Source organism: Chelonia mydas, chromosome 1 (assembly GCF_015237465.2).
Source record: "Chelonia mydas isolate rCheMyd1 chromosome 1, rCheMyd1.pri.v2, whole genome shotgun sequence".
In the NCBI taxonomy this organism is placed as follows: Eukaryota; Metazoa; Chordata; order Testudines; family Cheloniidae; genus Chelonia; species Chelonia mydas.
The window spans coordinates 113,622,270-113,642,299 of NC_057849.1; the positions used below are offsets into that span (position 1 = coordinate 113,622,270).

The window sequence follows — 20,030 nt, forward strand, 5'->3', positions numbered from 1 at the left end:
CATCATTCTGAATTGAAACCCACAATGACGCCAGATTAAACTGGTATTGGCTGGAGAACGATTTGCACCACAATGGCAATGGTGAAATGAGCTCACACGGCACTTCCCTGCTTTGTCCCAGCGCCGTGCCACCAACAGCCTGAGAGTGCTGGCGCTGAACATGTGGAGTTGTTTTAAGTGGGGGAAGAAAAAAATCAAGTCAGCTCATATACATCTACACGGTCATGACCTGACAGCGTGCTTCTTGCTTACGCTATGCCTTATAGTTTCCATCACTGTTCAAAGTAACAAATTCTTAAAAACAGAATAAGCAAAGGATCCCCTTACTGGATGCTAAATGGGGAAAGGGCAGCACAGAGAGGTTGATCTTGAAATAATTAATCCACAAGCTCAGATCAGATATGCACAGCTTCCTCCTTACACTTCAGAAAACTAACCACACAGCTAGAAAAATATTAAACTCCAGCTGAGGAGCTGAACTCTTTCTATAGAAGACGTATTGTCACTAGGGTTTATAGTAGCGTTTTTGCCTGCCTAGCCCTGATAGTTTACCTATCATATCTGTCAGATCCTTCAGAGGAAAAGAAAAAACAGCCTGTCTTCTTTGAGTGCTCAGAACAAACTGACTTGGAAGAAAATATATTAGCTGCTATATTTAAATTATTCAGTCAGTTTATTCTTTTCTCTCAAGGAGGTAAACTGGGGTTTACTCCTCCCCACTCCCAGTTCTTATGAAGATGCTTACAGGATCATGGGTGAAACATCAGGCATAATTAAAGAAATTGGCATTGCAAATCTCAGCAGAAATAATGTGCCTTTTGTGAAAAAACTCCCACCAGAAAGGATGTAGCTCCTACCCAAGTCCTTTCTCCATAGGTCTAAAAATATGACAAACCAGTTAGTTACTCATATGCTGCTCATAATAATGTCATAATTGAACTATCTATAAATGGCATTATGCAAAGGAACATTGAACAAATGCAGCTGAACGCTCTTATATTGGAATCTTTTCTTTCTCACAATTAAATGTCATTATGAGAGATTTTACTCTATTTTATATTTAATCAGGACTTGTAAAGTCTCAATATAAACAACATTTTTATTTGATCAGAGTTCATTATGAGAATAGCTACTGTACAGAAAAATGCCTGAAATTACACCCTGGACTGGAAGGCTGAATTCACTAAATGGAAGTGGGGGTGGGGGGAATGGCTGCCTTTTCAACCAAGCATACCTTTGCAATCTGGTGCATTTCCTTATGTGGCCTTGCTCAGGCTTATAAACCATTGGAATCCATTGCTTTTAAAAACACGTTTTTCAGAAACTTATTACGCACTTTAGAGACATATTATATACCTTCAGCTGCAAAAGAAGAAAAATTACAGGTGCAAAAGGAGCCCGTTTTTCTAGCCGCTGAAAATGATGCTGTGCACTAGTCACAGGGGACCAGTAAAAATTACACTCCGACAGCAACAGGGCAGAAGCCCACAAAGCCACAGCAGCGCGAGTGGCACGGCCAGGCAGTGCTCTAATAAATCAAGATAATTCTCTGCCTGCCTTGAACTTAGACCTGACTACAATTCACTGGTACAGCAGGGGGAAAAAAAAAAGTCTGTTAGTGGAATTCAGCTTTACTGGGGGGACGTGATTAGTCACTGGCCAGATTGAGCCTCGATTGCATCTAAATGGTCCACTTTATGAACCATTTATCTTCTGCTCAGACCATTTTCATTACACCAAAAACTGATGCTGAGCTACCAGCTGTAAGATACAGCCTGGTGAAAATTAATAACCTTTTTTTTTTTTTCTGCAGGACTCCTGCATATGTGAGCAGGAGCATTTATCCCTGTTTTGTTGCTATTTGCATCCCAGCATCCCTGGCAGTCTTTCAATTTTCTCAAGTCTCTTAGCCTTTGCCCCCTGTTTCGCTTTTGCAACACAAACAATCCATCCTGTGCATTTAAAATTCTCTTAGCGCCCTGACACCAGGATATAGCCTTAGAGCAGGGAGCAGTTTACACAGAAAAGGCTCTTATTAATTCCTCTGTCCTGCCTTCCTGCTAAAATATAGGGATCTTGAGATTACTGCTGGGTCCCTTAAAGACCATTTTGAGCAGTGCAATTTTAAAAAGGAGATCTTTATTAATACCTGCTTAGGCTACTGACTGTGGGGAGGGCAAAGGAGGTCTGGCTGAGATGGAAGATAGTCTCTTAGCGAAACAGAGTCACATGACTGATAATTCATGAACAGCCTATTGAGTTTTCTGTAGCTGCTGAGATATATGCTGATATGATTACAATAACATACAATGAAATTATGGAGTATTAATGGTGCTTAACCACTGTCAGGAATTAAGCAGAATTAACATGAGTCTTTCTCTGAGCAGACATAGTTTTGATAGGGCTGATTAAGGATTTGGCTATCTAAGGAAACTCATTATAGTATTAATTAGGATACAATGAGCACCAAACTGGGTTGTTTTGGCAGATTTCTGCATGGTGCCACACACTTGGTGAGAGGCTTAAAGCTCATCACATCAACCCGGAAGCTTTTGGAACCAGTTCAACTTTTTTCCCCCGATGTGATTGATTTTTAAACTTTTTAGCTTTTCTTTGACGTTCATAATTAAAATCATCCTCATAATCATCCAGGAAGTAAATATTTTTGATTATATATTCTACAATAGGCAGATCCAGGATTGTTAATGTTACGCTGTTAAGGTTTTCTTTAAGAATTTTTTTTTTTAATTATAAGAATATGGCATTATGACCTATCAAGATACCGCTATTTAAAGTACTTTATTTTACTGTGGCCATACTGCCTATCTTTTTTATCACATATATGTGGTTTACCTGACACAAGTTTAAGAATGTTTTAGGTCAAAACCCTTCTTAAATAAAAGAACAAATAATTAAAAGGTATTAGAGAAAAAGATCCCTATTCAGATGTTTTCCTATTTAAAACTTCTTTCTCAAATAAGATTGGAGCCTAGCATAGAAAGCAAAGAACATACAGGGACTGTTTTGTAAAACTAAGCGTCCATACACTGTTAGTGGGCTTCTGGGTGTTGATCAGATTGCTAAAAAGAGAACCGTGTGCACTAACTTAGGTGCCCAAGTTTGAAAGTTTTGAAAGTTATACTTCGATGTTTACTGTACTAGAGCAGTCTGTGTCTGAAACAGAATCTACAGAGCAGTAAATCTAGCTGCCTTTGGAAAGAACTCTCATATAATGATTAACAAGTAAATGAGAAAGACCTCTTGGCTAGGTTTAGCCCTCAGGGCATAGGCAGGTACATATTACTATTTTACTTGCAGCACCCACAAAGGAATCTGTGCCCATTGGAAGGGGGAGGGGAGATTCACCTCTAGGGGGAGGGCAGACAGCAGAACCGTTGCTGCCCTCTTCCGGGGGTTTCCTACGGGAGAGTAGCTTGAAGTCCCAGACTGGAGGCTGAGGTTGATCAAGAAATGTGCTGAATCATTACATCATCTGGGTGCCCTGGTCCCTCCTTCTTTTTATCTTTTTGTTGCAGCTGCATCAGCCGACATGTCAGCCAACTCTACAACTCTAGTGGGGGGTACAGGAAGCTGACACTTTTAAGTCCCTACTCTGACTGGTCTTTTCAGCATCAAGGGCCTGCTACATGAGTTCCACTGTTTTTTTCCAGCAGCAGAGCCAGTTGGAGAGACCTTTGCTCCCGGCCTTCTAGACCTCAACAGAACTTGTGTCTACTGGCTGGAGCACTGGACTGGAGTCAGGAGTTTTCAATTCTGTTCCTCATGTCACCTGTTCTATTCACTGAAGTCCTGATCATGTGAGGTGCGAAGTGCCTTCAACTTTCAAGTTAATGGGAGGTGGATCAAGCCCTTTCTCCAGGACTTAGTTTATACATCGGTAAAATGGGAACAACAATCCTTACCTATCTCACAGGTGTATTTTCGATCTAATTCATATTTACAAAATGTTTTGAAATATTCTGGGCTTGTCTATATCATGAGTAAGTTTGCACCAGTGAAGTGAAAATTCTAGCCTACAGCCTGTGTGGACCCTGCTAGCATGCACTAAAAGTTCTCTAGTGCATGGTAATGTAGTACTGAGACTATGTTATGTGCACTGGAGAACTTTTAGTGTGCATCAGCAGAGTCCACCCAGGCCCGTTAGTGCACCACACACCGGTGAGGACTAGAATTTACATCCCACCAGTGCAGACTAACGCACTGTGTAGACAAACCCTCTGATGAAAAGTACTATATAAGTGTAAGTTATTATTAGTGATACTCATCCTACAGGAATGAGGCCAGTACTATTATTGCATTATAGCTACTGGATGATTATTGATTATTACACTGGGTCAAAATTTTTCCAACAGTTTTTTCTTCAGTCAGAAAATGATGTTTCATTGAAATAGAAACTTTCTGCAGGAACGTGTTGATTTTGACAAAATTTTATTTTGAAAAAAAAACCCCCAACATGAAGCATTTCGATGATGCCAAAGTGCTCTGTTTTAACATTTTTGTAAAAGAACATTTTGATTTTTCATTTCAAAATGACTTTTCATTTCAAAATTATTTTTACTTTATGTTAGATTTTGTCTTTAAGAAGTTGAAATCAAAACAGAATGGTTTGATTTTTTCCCCCCCCCAAAACTTCGTTTTGTGGGAAACTTTGAAATTCAGCATTCCATTCCGATTTGGAACGAAAACCCTAGAGATTGTGGAGTTTCCTGCAAAACGGAAATTCCAGTCCCAAAACAGATCTACCAAGTAGCTTTTCTTGCACCGTGGATGGAAGGAAAGGATCTAGCCCGGGCAAGGTATTATGTCACCCACTTCAGCATCCAGCCAACAGAAGACTCAATAATCTCTGGCCCTCAAGAAAAGGAAGTAACATCCTGAGGTCAGCAGGGGCCAGGCTCAGGAGAGAGCCAAATGCTGTGTGTGAGCTGGAACAACAGGCTGGACAGAGGCAGCAGCCTGGGAGGGAAGGCTGGGCAGCAGGGAACCTGAGATCTGGGACTGAAAGTTGAGAGCTAGACAGGGAGGGGGCCAGCAGAAGTTACAGCAGGAAGATATAGCACAGTGGCCTGCAAACAGGAAAAACTGCAAGTGTGATGGCAGGGCCCCCAAGAGGGCTCTGTTACCTTTATGCCCCTGTACTGGATTGCCCAAAGAGCAGGGTTAGGAACTTTTCTTGTAGCTGGTAAAAGAAAGAGTATTTGCTAGGGTATTTTCACTGTTTGGTTCTGGTAGCCCTAGTGAAATAATGCTCTGCTACATCCTCAGAATCTGTGAATGTTACCGGTGCCAGCTGAGGGATACAGTCTTTAGAGCCTAGTTCTTGGAGTACGTGTAGCCCTTGCCTCTGAGGCTGGTAGATCCTGCCAGAACTCTAGCAGGGAGTGGTGTACAACACTCGCAGCAACACTCAGTACTATAGCATGTTGATTACATTACGTCCCCTAACACGCTAGTGTAGAGCATGAAAGATCTGGAATATCCATCATGAAATTCTCCCCCGTTAACTTTCTGTGCCATCTTTGTGTGCCCCCACTTGTATTACGAAAGCTAATGACTGTTGTTTAAAATTGATTATCACCCCAAAACTTTAGTGCTAATCGTGACCAGCTCACAGTATGGCCCCTTATAGTAATGCATCGCAGACCTTTTCACCATTCTCAGGCTCTGCTAGAGCAACATGGGAGACCCAGACGTGAGCCTCAAACCCAGAGTCCACTTTGGGTTTGATTTTGATTAAAGTATGGCTTTGATTAAAGTAGCTAGGGCTGCGGAAATAGAGGTGTGAGCGCATGAGTGGGATGACCAGGATTGTCACTGTACAGAAATAGGGACCTATGGGTACGCATAATTTCCAAAATAGGATTTCTGCAAGAGATCTAATCGATGCTATCTATTGCAGGTATTTCTAAGACACTGACCTTTGTGATACCTAAGTGAACATGCAGCACCCGTCTGCCTGCTATGCAACACAAGTCAATCTGAGCACACTTCCTTAGTACTCTGGAGAGCGCACTGGCTCCCCATCAACCGCCCAATCTTGATTTGCAAAGTCTCAGGGGGCTGTGCCCAGGCTCTCTCAGGGACTGCGTCTCCCTTCATGATCATAACTTACAAGCAGTCAGTAAGGGTAAGACTTGCCGAAGCAAATACAAAGCTTTAATTGGACACACAGGTTTCATATTCTATCCATTCCCTAACTGGATGAGCATGTTTCTTAGAATCCGGTCACCGGAGCAAATTCAAATTTGAAATGTGCTTGCTATTCACTTAAAATTTGCTTTTTCATCCTATATGCCTGCCAGTAAACTTGTTTACTATGGTATTTGTGGTAAGCAAATGCAAAAGGAAAGAGCACACACTTCCCACAAGTGTTAATAATTATTTGCTTTCTTCGCCCAGCTCTAAGACAGACACAAAACAAATTAGTAGGAAAAGCTACTGTAGACCCCCCTATTGTTTAGTCACAATGGGGAGGATTGTAATGGGAGTGGAGAGCAGTCAGATGGCTGCATGGGGAAAGAAAGGGTAGATTATGCATGTGGGGTTTTGGGATGAGCCAGGATGAGGGCTTCCATAGGTTGGGTTCAGATTTGAACAAGCATCTGAACATTTAGATGATTACCCAGAACAAATCTACAACACCCTTTACAAGCTCTCATAAATGTTGGTAGAAAAAAAAATTGACTGATGCAAAATCCTAAACGTGATGCCATAGTACAATTTTCAGAAATGGAAATACAGCCATATAAATAAAGGGGAAAAAAACTGATTACAGAAATATACCTGATAGGTTTTGTCTGAGAGTCAAGTTAAAGGGTATAAATAATTCCCCTAGCATGATTGCACAATAAAGTAAAAAACTCCTCAAGGAGAATGTTATATATTTCATTTATTATACATCACTCCTATGTTTACAACCGAAAAACGTCTTTCCTTGGGGATTGTACCATCTTTTATTTCAAATCAATGTTTGAAATTAAATGGTAATCCTCAAGAGAGGGGAGACTCTTCAGTTACCAGTCCTTCCCAACTGAAATATTTCTTTCATGTTTCTATTTAATACTCAATCCAAGGTTTGAAATTAATTAAAAGATATCCTTTCTCTAATCTTTTGATTATTAGCTTCAAAGTTTTTTTTATTCAGAATGTTATACTAACTTCATTTTTAAGGAGTAAATCCAAGCAGTTATTAAATGTACAAAATGTTTAATCTACTGGCCGATAACTAGGGTGGGGTGGGGAAGTCTGCTAGGTGGGCATCACAACAATGCCCTAGTTTGATTATCATACACATTGTAGGGAGAGTGGTCACTTTGGATGAGCTATTACCAGCAGGAGAGTGAGTTTGTGTGTGTATGGGGGTGGGGGGGGGGGTGAGAAAACCTGGATTTGTGCTGGAAATGGCCCACCTTGATTATCATGCACATTGTAGGGAGAGTGGTCACTTTGGATAAGCTATTACCAGCAGGAGAGTGAGTTTGTGTGTGTGTGTTTTTTTGGGGGGGGGGTGAGAAAACCTGGATTTGTGCTGGAAATGGCCCACCTTGATTTTCATACACATTGTAAGGAGAGAGGTCACTTTGGATAAGCTATTACCAGCAGGAAAGTGGGTTTGTGTGTGTGGTTTTTGGAGGGGGGGGTTTGAGAAAACCTGGATTTGTGCTGGAAATGGCCCAACTTGATTATCATACACATTGTAAAGAGAGTGGTCACTTTGGATGGTCTATTACCAGCAGGAGAGTGAGTTTGTGTGTGGGGGGGCGGAGGGTGAGAAAACCTGGATTTGTGCTGGAAATGGCCCAACTTGATTATCATACACATTGTAAGGAGAGTGATCACTTTAGATAAGCTATTACCAGCAGGAGAGTGGGGTGGGAGGAGTATTGTTTCATGGTCTCTGTGTATATAATGTCTTCTGCAGTTTCCACAGTATGCATCCGATGAAGTGAGCTGTAGCTCACGAAAGCTTATGCTCAAATAAATTGGTTAGTCTCTAAGGTGCCACAAGTACTCCTTTTCTTTTTGCGAATACAGACTAACACGGCTGTTACTCTGAAACAAATTGTGGGTTCTTGGTGAACGAGGGGGACCTAATGGGAAAATAATGCATGTGTATATATTGTTTAATTGTGGTGTATTATTATTGATAACATAATTACATGAATATTGTTAATGAAGCTGTAAATGTAATGTCAATTGATGCATTATTTTGAATAGTCTTGGGAGAGTTCTTTGTCACCCAGCATAAACCTTTCACTTAGCTCATAGCACATACCCTTGTTGAAGCCTCAGCAAAGAAGCCAAGGATTGCATGGGGAAATGGAGGCTGAACTACACTCTTAGACCTAAAGGTGGTCCCTTCAGGTTAAGTTTGGCCCACACATTGGGGCTAATATTCATCATCCATCCATCCATCCGTCTATCTGTCTGCCACCTTATACCAGGCTAATCACCATATCTGTGCCTGATCTGAGTGCCTACACTGTATCTGTTCTGTAGAAAAATATAGGACTTCAGTCAGAGTCCAATACTGTCAACATTTTTCATCAGGGTCAACCAGTCCAGCCCTAAAAGTGGCAAGTGCCAAGAAATAGATCTCACCAGTCTATCCTAGCTTTGCTTTGATTAAGATACATACCAAATTATGCAATTGGAGGTGTGTGGATGGACCCCCATGCCTCTGTGGAGCCCCATTGACTTCAATGGAGCCTCATATGAGCCTAAAAATGGACCTTGCATAGAACAGAGACTTTCTAAAGAAAATGGTGGGGAAACAAAGCTTCTCAGAAAGGCACTTAAAAATAACGTGCCTGTAAAATCCAAAGCCAGCTGTGTTCGAATTCTAGATCATTTCTTCTCACAGTCTCTCCTTAGTGTCCACTAGCAGCTTTTTCTGACTGGTGATGGGGGAAGCTGGAGATCTGAAATAGCTCTTAAGCACCTATCCTGCAATCTGTTCAATGCAGGTCCATTTTTAGGCTCCCATGGGGTCCTACTGAAATCAATAGGGCTCCACAGAGGCGCAGGGGTCCATCCACACACCTCCAATTGCACAATTAAGAACTTAGTATGTATCTTAATTGAAGCAAAGCTAGGCTAGACTGATGGGATCTATTTCTTCTTTCACAAAAGGAAAAGGAGGAAAAAACCACTGCTATTACAAAATCTGCTAATGAGGTCACCCTTCATTCAGTACAACCAGAAACAGAGTTTGCTGATACTTCATGAAAATTGATAATATAATAAGACTTTTATCATAGATTAGTTTGAAATGGAATTTGTTAAAAAGAGCAGATAGAAAGTAACTAGAACAGTAAGACTAACATATTGGATCAGCAACTTTCATGTAATTTGAAGACTTTTGTTCTTTCATGTCACATTAGTGACTTTCATATACATGTTTGCAATTTTCATACTGTATTAGTGACATTTGCAACTTGTGAGTAACTTTTCATATATTCCATGGGGAAGACTTTTGTACTGTGTTGGCAGCTTTCATATTTTATTTAGGATTTTAACTTAATGTCAAATGTTCTGTTCCCCGAAGATGAAAAGAAAGTCACTGATACTACACTTTTAAAAGTTCTTAACACAAGTACTGCTGGTAACTGCTGCTGCTGTTAGGGGAGCAATCTCTGGGTGCTGAAACTTTTAGATATGCAGATGTAAAATTGTATTTTATGGTTAACTAAAACTTCTCCCAGCATCACCCTGTTAACTGGCTAAGAAGGTGAATTGAAAAGAAATCAGAAAGTTGGTTGTTGCTTTCTCTTGAGCAGACTATTCTGCCCACACTAAGACTCCAGAGCGAATGAGTGATGGAATATTTGACTGATGTAATTTATGGCACGCCATATGACAGCCTATTTCAGAGTGCTTGAGGTTTTTACAGTCTATGGTAGTATAGTACCTGCTGCTGAAACAAGAGATTACTCTCTTTGGCCAGACAGTAATTTAATAGTACAACGGTGTAGCTAGCCACCTCCTACTGTATTTCACCACCCACTTGAGTCAGCTTTTGATAGATAGGCCTCAGTACTTGGAAAGTGAAGCAGTACGTGGCCAGCTCACAGTCTTAAAAACTGGAAGCAAAATAAAATAAATAAATAAATAAATAAATAAATAAATAAATGTGCTAATAAAGTCAAGGACGCGGCAGCTCTCAGGTTTGTTATTTTTTACAGAATAGATAGAATGAAAGGGGTAAATAGCGGTACTGTGTTACTGCATAGTGTCAGCTTTGAGAGATGCTGGCACAGCTGGTACACTTTTGGTTTATTTTAGTTTTCTTGCATTTTATACCAGTCTGCACAATCCGTTCAGTTCTTCATACAGATATATTTAAACAAAATAAGACAACATTTTCCCTGGAACTTTTTGTAGAATAAAAAATAAGTGCCAGCAGCCTAGTATGCATGGGTTGCTCAATACTAATGTGACTCCCTGTTCTTGAACAGGAAACTTTTTTGCTAGGGCAGTGCCAAGGATCAGGTCATAACTACAGGATTTGAATGTATCAGGAGTGACATTCTCCTAATTTTCAAAAGTGCCCAAGTGATTGAGGCACTTTTGAAAAATGTTACCCATGGTGTTGCATCTAATCTAATCTGATCCTCTCATCACAGTAACATGCACCCATCGTGACAGCTGCTTCAGGCCTAAGACACTATGTGTGATCACATCCCCAACCAAGTGGGCTGGTGTGTCAAGGTCTACCAGCCTCCACTTGGATGGTAGACTATAGAGGAAGAGTCTATGGCTTCAACATATGGAGAGAGAGTTGGTGGACTACTTTATGCAATCTCCCCTTGCTCTTGCTGTGGCAGGGAAAATGTGACATGGCAGCTCTTAAACAGTATATGCAAGAAGGGAAACTAAATGGCTCTGGGACTTGTCCTTGTTTGGGGAGGCTTGAGTAGCCTTCCGTGCCATGAGCCCGGAGTTAGATGCTTAATATGGTGCAGCACCAACCTTTAAATGTCATCTTTAGAGACGGTGCCTGCAGCTTCAGGTGCTACCTCCTTACTGCCTAGCTGCAATGCACACACTTGGCCAAACTTTAAATTGCCAACAGACTAGAAACCCATCTGTCACTTCTCCTACAGGTGGTGATGGTAGGCACACTGCATCCTCCTGATTACCACAGCTCTCTTGAAGCACCTTTTCTCTTCCTGCTCTACTGCAACAACCTAACTCCTTCCCTTCCTTGCCGTACTATGAAAAGCATTCAAAGTGGCCGGGGAGCAGTCCCAGTGAAAATACTCACATGAATATTTATTTGTGCTGGTAGTTGCTGTGCTTTGGCTTTCTTCTGTACATTCTCATGAATAAAATCTGACCTGCACGGATGGCTGTGAGTAAGCAAAAACAAAACAAATCAATGGATTTTATTCACAGGAATATTTGTTAATGCTTATGTTATTTTTGGCCCAGCATTAGAGAGGAGGTGCTGGTGGTCTGACGGATGTATGTGCTTTTCCACTACCCATGGCAAACAGGTAATTGCTAACGAAAGGGAGAGACCAGAATCAGACAAGACTCTGACACGTGCACAGAAATTGTTACCCGTAAGGAGAGAAAAGAACATTCAGTAGGACTTATTCCCTAGGGACTCCTGCTGGACACTCCTGTGAGGTCTTGAGCACTCTCAACTCCCCCTGAAGCCAGTGTGTTTAAGGGTGTTCATTGCCTCCCAGGAGACCTCAGCACCTTCTAGGATCAATTACTAGCTATATATTTACAACTAAGTTCTCAACAGCAGCCACCTGTGGTGCTGGACGTTTCTTCCTGGTATCATTTGATTCAATACTTTCATCCTTCAGCAGGTGCAATGCAGGAATGTTCTTTGATGAAGTCTGCTTTTAGGCTAAGAAAGGCAAAGCAAATGAACACCCCAGGTAGGGTCAAATTAGAAGGTTCTGTGCTTATTTCCAATCTATAGATTCTCACTATTAGAAGGCTGATTGTCCTGGTGAGGTGCTCTCAGGTCTCAAGGAGAAGACAAGGCACTGCCCTAACACACTGCTAATAAAACACCATCTACAACTGTGAAGTCAAGTTTCCTGTTTATGATAACCCCCCTAAAAGTCTTTTGATCCTCCCAGTGTTCTGCTACTATATCTTCACTTTTCCTTTCTAATAGTTTCTTTCCACTACTTTTTGCCTTTTCCAGACAGTTTCTTGCTTTTAACCACTTTCTTTCCCTTCTGTGTAAGTCTTAGATATTCTCTTTGTTTCCCTAATCTACAGATCTTTCCACCTGCATCTCAGTCTGGCCTCACCTGCCTCCCCAAATACCCACTGCTCTGAATTCCAGATTTCTGATTGGCACATGTCTGTTCAGCTTCTCTTGTAATTCTTAGAGGGACAGTTTTTCCCCAGCCGAGCAGCTAATCCTGCTGGGAAATAAAAAAAAATATTGACGTTGTCTTTTTAATAGCACATTCACTATCCCTACAGATGAATAATAATACTATAGTTTCTAAAATGGTTAGACTTGATCTGTTTAATCACTGTGTGCAGCAAAGCCTTTTAGGTTTAGAATATACCTCCAGAGATATATTCTCTAGTCAGGAGGGATCAAACGTCCTTCTCTAGGCGGGGAGTATCCTTGACAAACTGTTTTTACTTCATCTTTTAGGCAAACCTTTTCTTTTAAGAAAATGTAGTTACTAACATTCATGATAAAAAGGTACCAACTTGATGGGCCTAAAATGTGAAGTCCTATGTTTAATCACGGAGCAGGTACAGCAGAGGCACCAGCAGCGAAAGCATCTCCATGCTTCCTTGCCAATGATTTTGTCAACCTGTGACTAGCACTACAGGAGAGAAGATAGGCCAAGCATTGGAGATTTGCGCTAAGGCCATACAGATGCCATTTCTGAGGGTGGCCAGGCTGGGTATTTTTTGGGTCCTGGGTTTTTGTTTTTTTGTGGACATAAGGAACTGTAATAAAGCAACAAGGAGTCTGGTGGCACCTTAAAGACTAACAATTTATTTGGGCATAAGATTTTGTGGGTAAACAACCCACTTCTTCAGATGCATGGAGTGAAAATTACAGATGCAGGCATTATTATACTGACACATGAAGAGAAGGGAGTTACCTCATAAGTGGAGAATCAGTGTTGACAGGGCAAATTCAATCAGGGTGGATGTAGTCCACTCCCAACTACATCCACCCTGATTGAATTGGCCCTGTCAACACTGGTTCTCCACTTGTGAGGTAACTCCCTTCTCTTCATGTGTCAGTATAATAATGCCTGCATCTGTAATTTTCACTCCATGCATCTAAAGAAGTGGGGTTTTTACCCATGAAAGCTTATGCCCAAATAAATCTGTTAGTCTTTAAGGTGCCACCAGACTCGTTGTTGTTTTTGTGGCTACAGACTAACATGGCTACCCCTGATAAGGAACTGTACTGAGACCATGCACTGATTTCACATAACATGAAATACCTGAGAGAGGCTAATGGCGTTCAGCCACTGCCACACTGGCTCAAATTCAGAACAATGGCCTGCAGGTGAATATCTTACACATAATTCTAATCAATACAAGCAATATCCAACCAGAATCAGAGTACCTGTCCCTTTGCTTTTTCATTTTCTTGACTCTAATGGCACCAACCAAATGCTACCCTCTGGTCTCATCTAAACACCCACAATCAGTATGCAAACTCTAGAGGGCTGGTCCTATCTGCAGATTATGTGTTTGAATTGTGATTGGCTATTGGAAGTGATATCAGCTAGCAGTGAGAAATATATGAATCTGAAATCTATGAATGTCTATTTTGCATGCAGGGAACAGCTGTCTGAAATTATGTTGCAGCCATTTGAGATCAGAAATGTTGTAATGGATTATGGCATGATGTCACTGACAATACATTGGTCATACAGTAAAAATAAACACCCATTCTGCCAGATTTATAAAACAGATGTCCAAGAGAGTCATTTTCTTCCCTCACCTCATCCCCATATTAGTGTATGGATTGCATTCTCTAACATTTCAAAGTAATTAATGGCAATGATAATGCCCAGATTTCAAATTAGTACACATGGGCAGTAGAGTTCACCATTCAGTTTCTCTAAAGGACAGGCTTATATAAACATTTAAAAAGAAAGTAAAAAGCTTCCAATAAATAATCTCTACAACTATCTGTGAAAATTCGGAAGCAGGCAAATAACATTTGTAAAAGCTATTTATTTTGTAAAACCTAACCCCATCCCCCAATTATGTGTCCATTATCCCTTTTTCAAATCTGTCCCTTGAGCTCTCTTGCATTTGCTCTGTGCTACCAGTTCACGGGAGAAAGTCCAATAAAATGCTTTTATGTTGTTTGAAGTGATGTGCTATTAAAAGATTCATGGTACCTGCATACCTTCAGTTCCCAGAGACGTTCTAAATCCTTGCTAGAAAGTCATAGCCCTCATCACTGCTAATTTTAAAAATCATCCCAAGTATAAAGGGGAAGATATTTTTTTCTTTATTATTACAAACACAAAGAAAACGGTATAAGATCCTCAAGAGAGCATCTGCTCTATAAGGAAGCTGTGAGTGTCCATGGTACTGCTGCAGCATGCACATCTGTCTCTCAAGAAAATGTCATCTCGCCCAAGCAAATCCGCTATGCAGTCAGAATGGAGAAAGCACTTGTTTAGAAAGGTTTATGGACTGATGTCTGTTTGAATGGGCAACATCTGGGCTAGCATGAGTAACGGGTATAATCTTGATCAACCAAACCAGGGCAGTTTTAAAAGCTAATGGGGTGTCTTAATTGAAAAAAAACAATGTATGAAAGGAAAGTAATCATTCTGACCTTTCAGAATCACATTATTTTTAAATCCCCAGCCTTAAAGAATTCCACCTTTCATGAAAATACATGAGAAATGTGTTTAATAATATAAAATGTATATAAAATAAATATTCTTGAGTAATCATGATTCATCACTAATGATATAGCTGCATTCGATATTTGAAACAAATGTTATATTCTTTTTCCTTAGGCTTGTAAAGCAAGCAATCGCTTCCAAAAACAAGTGCACAGCAAAAAATCATGTACTGTTCACATTTGGAGGCGCAACCAAGGTCTTCCATTTGTGGAGACACAAATGCACTTAGAGTCTCAAATTACATATGCAAAATGATAAATTAATATAGGTGTATCACTTTCAAGATGTAAAGTACTACGCAGTATTCCTTTCTTAAAATGTGAATAATACAGGAGGAAGCTTATTTACTACTAGGCTTTAAGGGACTGATGCTTCTCTGATTTACCCCAGGTCTATTGGTGTAATTCCATTGACTTTCCTGATTACACTGGGAGCACATCAAGTTCTAACTTCTTCTATTGCTAGAAATAAGAGGCTTTAATTACAAAAGTTTACTATTTTACTTCCACTCTTTAAAGAATATCTTTTCAACCCTTATTATACAGACTGTTGTTGCTTCATTAACATGCACTACTTTAGGTTAAAAAGTACTCAGCAGAATGATTTGTCTGTTTCATTTTTTTGTCTTTGTTGTTGAAAATTCTTCATTCCCTTTGCTTTGAAGTGCAGAGCAGCACACTTTCACTCACCCACCATTTTTGAAGGCAAAATGTAAATCACAAGAATTTATTTTCTTTGCTAACAAACACATCCTCTGGGGGATTTCTATCACCTTTAGAGATAACTGTTTTTTTTAAAAGAAATAAATTAAATAAGACTATTATGAAATTTCCCAAAGGAACATCTCCTTCATTTATAAATTACTTCCACGGAAATTCTGAAAATCTTACACTTTTCTCCATTCTTTTGCAGAAAACAAAACCAAGCAACAACAAAATAAGAATCATGATCTTTAAATCCCTAGACAATCTAATAGATCAGTAGGTATTTTCTTATCTGAATATGTCTCAGTGCAAAAAAATGTGCTCGCAGAGTCCTCTTAACCTTTTTGCCCCAAGAAATCTTTTACTCTGAAATGAGACCCATGGTTTCTTTTCCACCCAAAGTTTTTGCAGTTGCATACTAAAGATTATGAGGTACTTTTCCACAGAGCTCTGATCAGCAGATTTGATATATGGATTTAGATCAATTTTTTCTTATGGCAAATCTATATGTTATTCTACTTCTTCATTTGGTACTATTTGCTGAGTGGCTGTTACTTGGGAGCAAAGGTCACCATCTTGCTGTCTGAGCAGCCGAGTAATCTTTTACTCCTCATAAGGGTAGCGAGAGATATTAAATCACACTTGACGTACCTGAAGCACAGCAACTTCATCCATATTTTATCTGCTGTAAATTTAATACCACAGCACTTTTTAGGGTGATGTATTTATTAGCTGGCTGGGGAAGAGCAGTACAGAAATTCAGTTTGTTCAGGAAAATAAAATGAAGACACTCTGACAAGTTTATGAAGTAAGCTCAATAGCTATTTATTACTTTTTAAACACACAGAGCGCCTAAATGTTTTTAACAATGCTTGCCCAAATAAATGAATACAGCTTCCCAAATCATCTGTTTACTTTTCTTTTGAGTTTTCATATACTTTTCCCCTTTATTTTAAAAACTATCTCACAGCTTCCTTCAGGACAAAATGTGCTCTTTTCTTTGGAAATAAACATATTGAAGTGTTCAGATAAGCTGCAGAGAGGGATTCTGGGAAGTGAAACAAATCATTCACTGCCCGGCTGTCTATTAATCCCATCTTTTCCATTTTTGGTTCCAATTTGTTTTGTTCTTAAAATTCGACTTCCCCCCAAATAAATGAAGCCATGAATACAGTAATCTTCCAAATACAAGTACCCACCCTATTGAATTCTACTGCTCTTGAGCAGTACTTATTATTTTTACTCCGTCTTTCTCTTAGCATTCCTGGTACTAAATAATTTACACTGCCATCCATTTCTTCCAACCAACATATAATTACATTTTTGTGCAATTTAAAAAAAAAATCACTGGAGGCCTTCTCATCCCTGATACATCTGAAAAGTATCCCCTAATATCATGGCACAGAAAATATTTAGATATTATAGAAGGATTCCATGTCTAAAAAAAAGGACTGAGACCTCACTGTCTCTTTTGTCTAACTTTTTATGATTGTACTGGTCATTATTCAAAATCTGGTTACCAACACAGCCTGGTTTACAAAAAGCTATATGTTAAGGCAATCCTGTGTATGGATTCTAGAAGCAAAATAGGATGGTGTCTTCATTTACATATCATTTCCCAGAATGTTTTTACAGCTCACAGATACTTTACAGAAATGACAGTGGCAGAGTTATGGGAACAAACCAAAATGTTTTTTTTTTTTTAAGTGTTATGGTAATGTATGTTTGTTCCCTGTGGCTCCTTAAAGGACATTCCTATAAATAAAATCTCAGTGAGCATTCCCTATAAACTCAATTTAAATGCCGTTGTTTCTGCACTGAGTAATTTTCTGTTTTTCTATGATACCTGTTTTTTTAAAGGCAAATAGAATGCCTAAACAAGGATGAGATATACTACAACTGTTTTGTCATTCTTTCGATTACATTAGTTACTTGTTTCCTCAGGACATTATACTACCCTATATTTTAATTTTTCCCTTGCCCACTATTTCATTAGAGGATTCAAATCTACAGGTACCTTAGAAGTTATGTATGAAACTGAATAATCAGAATATCAGCTCTGGCTCTGTGCACTCTGAAGAAGCTAAATACATAATAGCTGTTTGTGTCATGGACGCAGGATGACTAAAGCAATGGAAATCCACTAGAAGAGAGCTCTTAGACAGAAGCCTGAATTTCCCTCAGAAATCCTAAAAGTCTTTTCAGACTTCTGTCTCTAGGTTTCTGCAGAATAAATCCAATCTGTATTGTTTCATGTGGATGACACGCTATTTTCCTCCCTCCCTTTCAGGCTAAGTGCCTCACCGCAGGGTCCCCTCCCCTCTTTCACTGCTCACTATCCCCCGTAGCTTCCTCTCAAAGGATTGGCCTGTCAACTTTAATATAAAACTCCTTCCCTCAGAAGTCTATAAACCTACCTCTACTGCTCTCCTCTTCTCTCCTCTCCTCTCCTCTCCTTTCCCTCTAAGCTCCCCTATCTGTTTTCCTTTCCCCAGCCTTCCATCCTCCCTAAACTTCTCAAGGTCTTCCCCATGCCCTTTCTTTTTATAGAGAAAATTAGCTGCACATTTCCTTGTTCATGGCCTGATCACAAATTCATAGAAGTCAATGGAGAAGCATCCATTGACTTCAGGAGTCTTTGGATCAGGCCCTCAGCTCACTTGCCCATTGTCTCTTGCTATGATGCTCTACATGAGTACTTAGATAGTCCACTGTACAAAACAGCAGAGGAGCTATGTGACCCCATGAGCTAAAAGAGGAACTGAGTAGCCACCCATCCATCTGTTAGCTAGAGAAGAACAACTCAACTGCAGAACATGTAGAGAATAATGCACATTATGTAGTATGTGCAGAGGGGAGGAACAGAAGGGGGGCTTTAGTGTGTTGTGGTCTGTCATGCCACTAAAGAGTTCTGGCATGGAATTATAATAGTAATAATATTTGTATATAATTTATCATTATATACTACAAACTCAGTTCAAACCTTGGTACCATGCACTTTTCCTGCTCTGTATCCTCTTCTCGCTATAGTCTTTTTATTGGCTTACATTTGCTGTGGAAATGAGTTTTATTCTAATTTAGCGCCTATGAGAGAAGGCTGAAAAAGCATGTACTACTCCTTAGTCATTAAAAAACTCAAATGACAGTATTTCGTCCTGCTTTTGAGGCTAAAAAATTAGACTTTGAAACGTGAATTGCACAGCTTAGTTGAGGCTGTGAAGAAGCTTAGGATCTCAACATTTGTTAAAAATAATCTCTAATACATAAAGCTGAGAAATGGGGAGCAGAGAGAATACCTCGAAATCAGAGTACTTAGTACAGCTTCTGAATAGCTCAGAGTTGCATGTATTCTATATTGCTCTGATAGTAACCCAAGAAGTGTCAGTTGCCACAGAAGGCTAGGACGGACAAGCAGGGATGAATTTAGGGATGAACAGTGGAGGGAAATGAATTGAAACAATGTGTAGTGTTGGGGATATCATATTTTTTATCTTCAGAATAGCAAAGCATTTTGCAAGAGTATCTCGGAGTGTGGAAAAACACAGGAAGCATTTTGCCCCCAAAATTGCCTTTCCTTCTGTGAGAAAAATACAAAAGGCGCAGGCCGGTAGATCTTAGAGATCACTTGTTGCCAGGCAAGAATAAAATATTTTAAAACATCTTTTGAGAGACTTATACTCCAGAAGGTTTTAAATTGTTAGTTAGAAACCGATTTCCATGAAGCCGCGCTGCTCTAAATATTATCTGAAGACTAGCCCTACTATGACCTGTAGATCTAGACCTAAAGAAGAAAGGGGAGATCCCCCCCCAAAACCAACCAATCAAAATGAAATAATAATAAAATAATTAATAACAACAACAATTAATAATAAATATAAACTGCCAACTCTAGGAGCTGCACTACCAGCTCTCCACTGCACAGGCAGAATTCCATACCTTCCAGACTCTGCCTCCTCTCCAGTCCCTGGTGGAACAGTCTGATGTCCTGGGGCATCATTTTGGCTGCTGGTTTCTTGAGCAGTCAATTTCAGTGTAACTTCATCTAATTTCTTTAGCCTCATGCTCTGAAGAAACGATGGGCTAGATTGTTCCTGGCCCTTGCACGGGTGCACATGGAGGGGAAGAGATGAGGCTGTAGGAAGCCTTCAGCACTCACTCCTGGGGCAAGGGCTAGGGGCAGTCTCATTCTCCGTGCTCTAGGGACTGGAAGTCTCAACAGTGCAATTACCCCATGGGGTGGGAGTAATGATGTGGCCATGGTCTTGTTTCCCTTCCCTGCTTCCTTCCCACCTGTCTTTTTGTTTTTAATCATTGATCTGGCTCATCACTGATCTTGGAAGATCTGGCCAGCTGCAGAGAAGGGATGGGGTAGCTTGCTCGCTGCCCATGCAGCTGGAGCAGATGAGAGAATTGAGCCTTC

The 20,030-nt window shown here is 40.1% G+C and overlaps 1 long non-coding RNA gene across 1 annotated transcript in view; it reads right to left on the minus strand.

Annotated features, from left to right (window-relative positions):
• The window catches only part of LOC122463902, a 165,525-nt gene that overhangs the window by 28,232 nt on the left and 117,263 nt on the right, over positions 1 to 20,030 (minus strand). Inside the window, exon 5 of the long non-coding RNA XR_006287635.1 lies at positions 11,288 to 11,372. This is a non-coding gene — a long non-coding RNA (uncharacterized LOC122463902). The remainder of the gene's footprint in view (positions 1 to 11,287; positions 11,373 to 20,030) is intronic.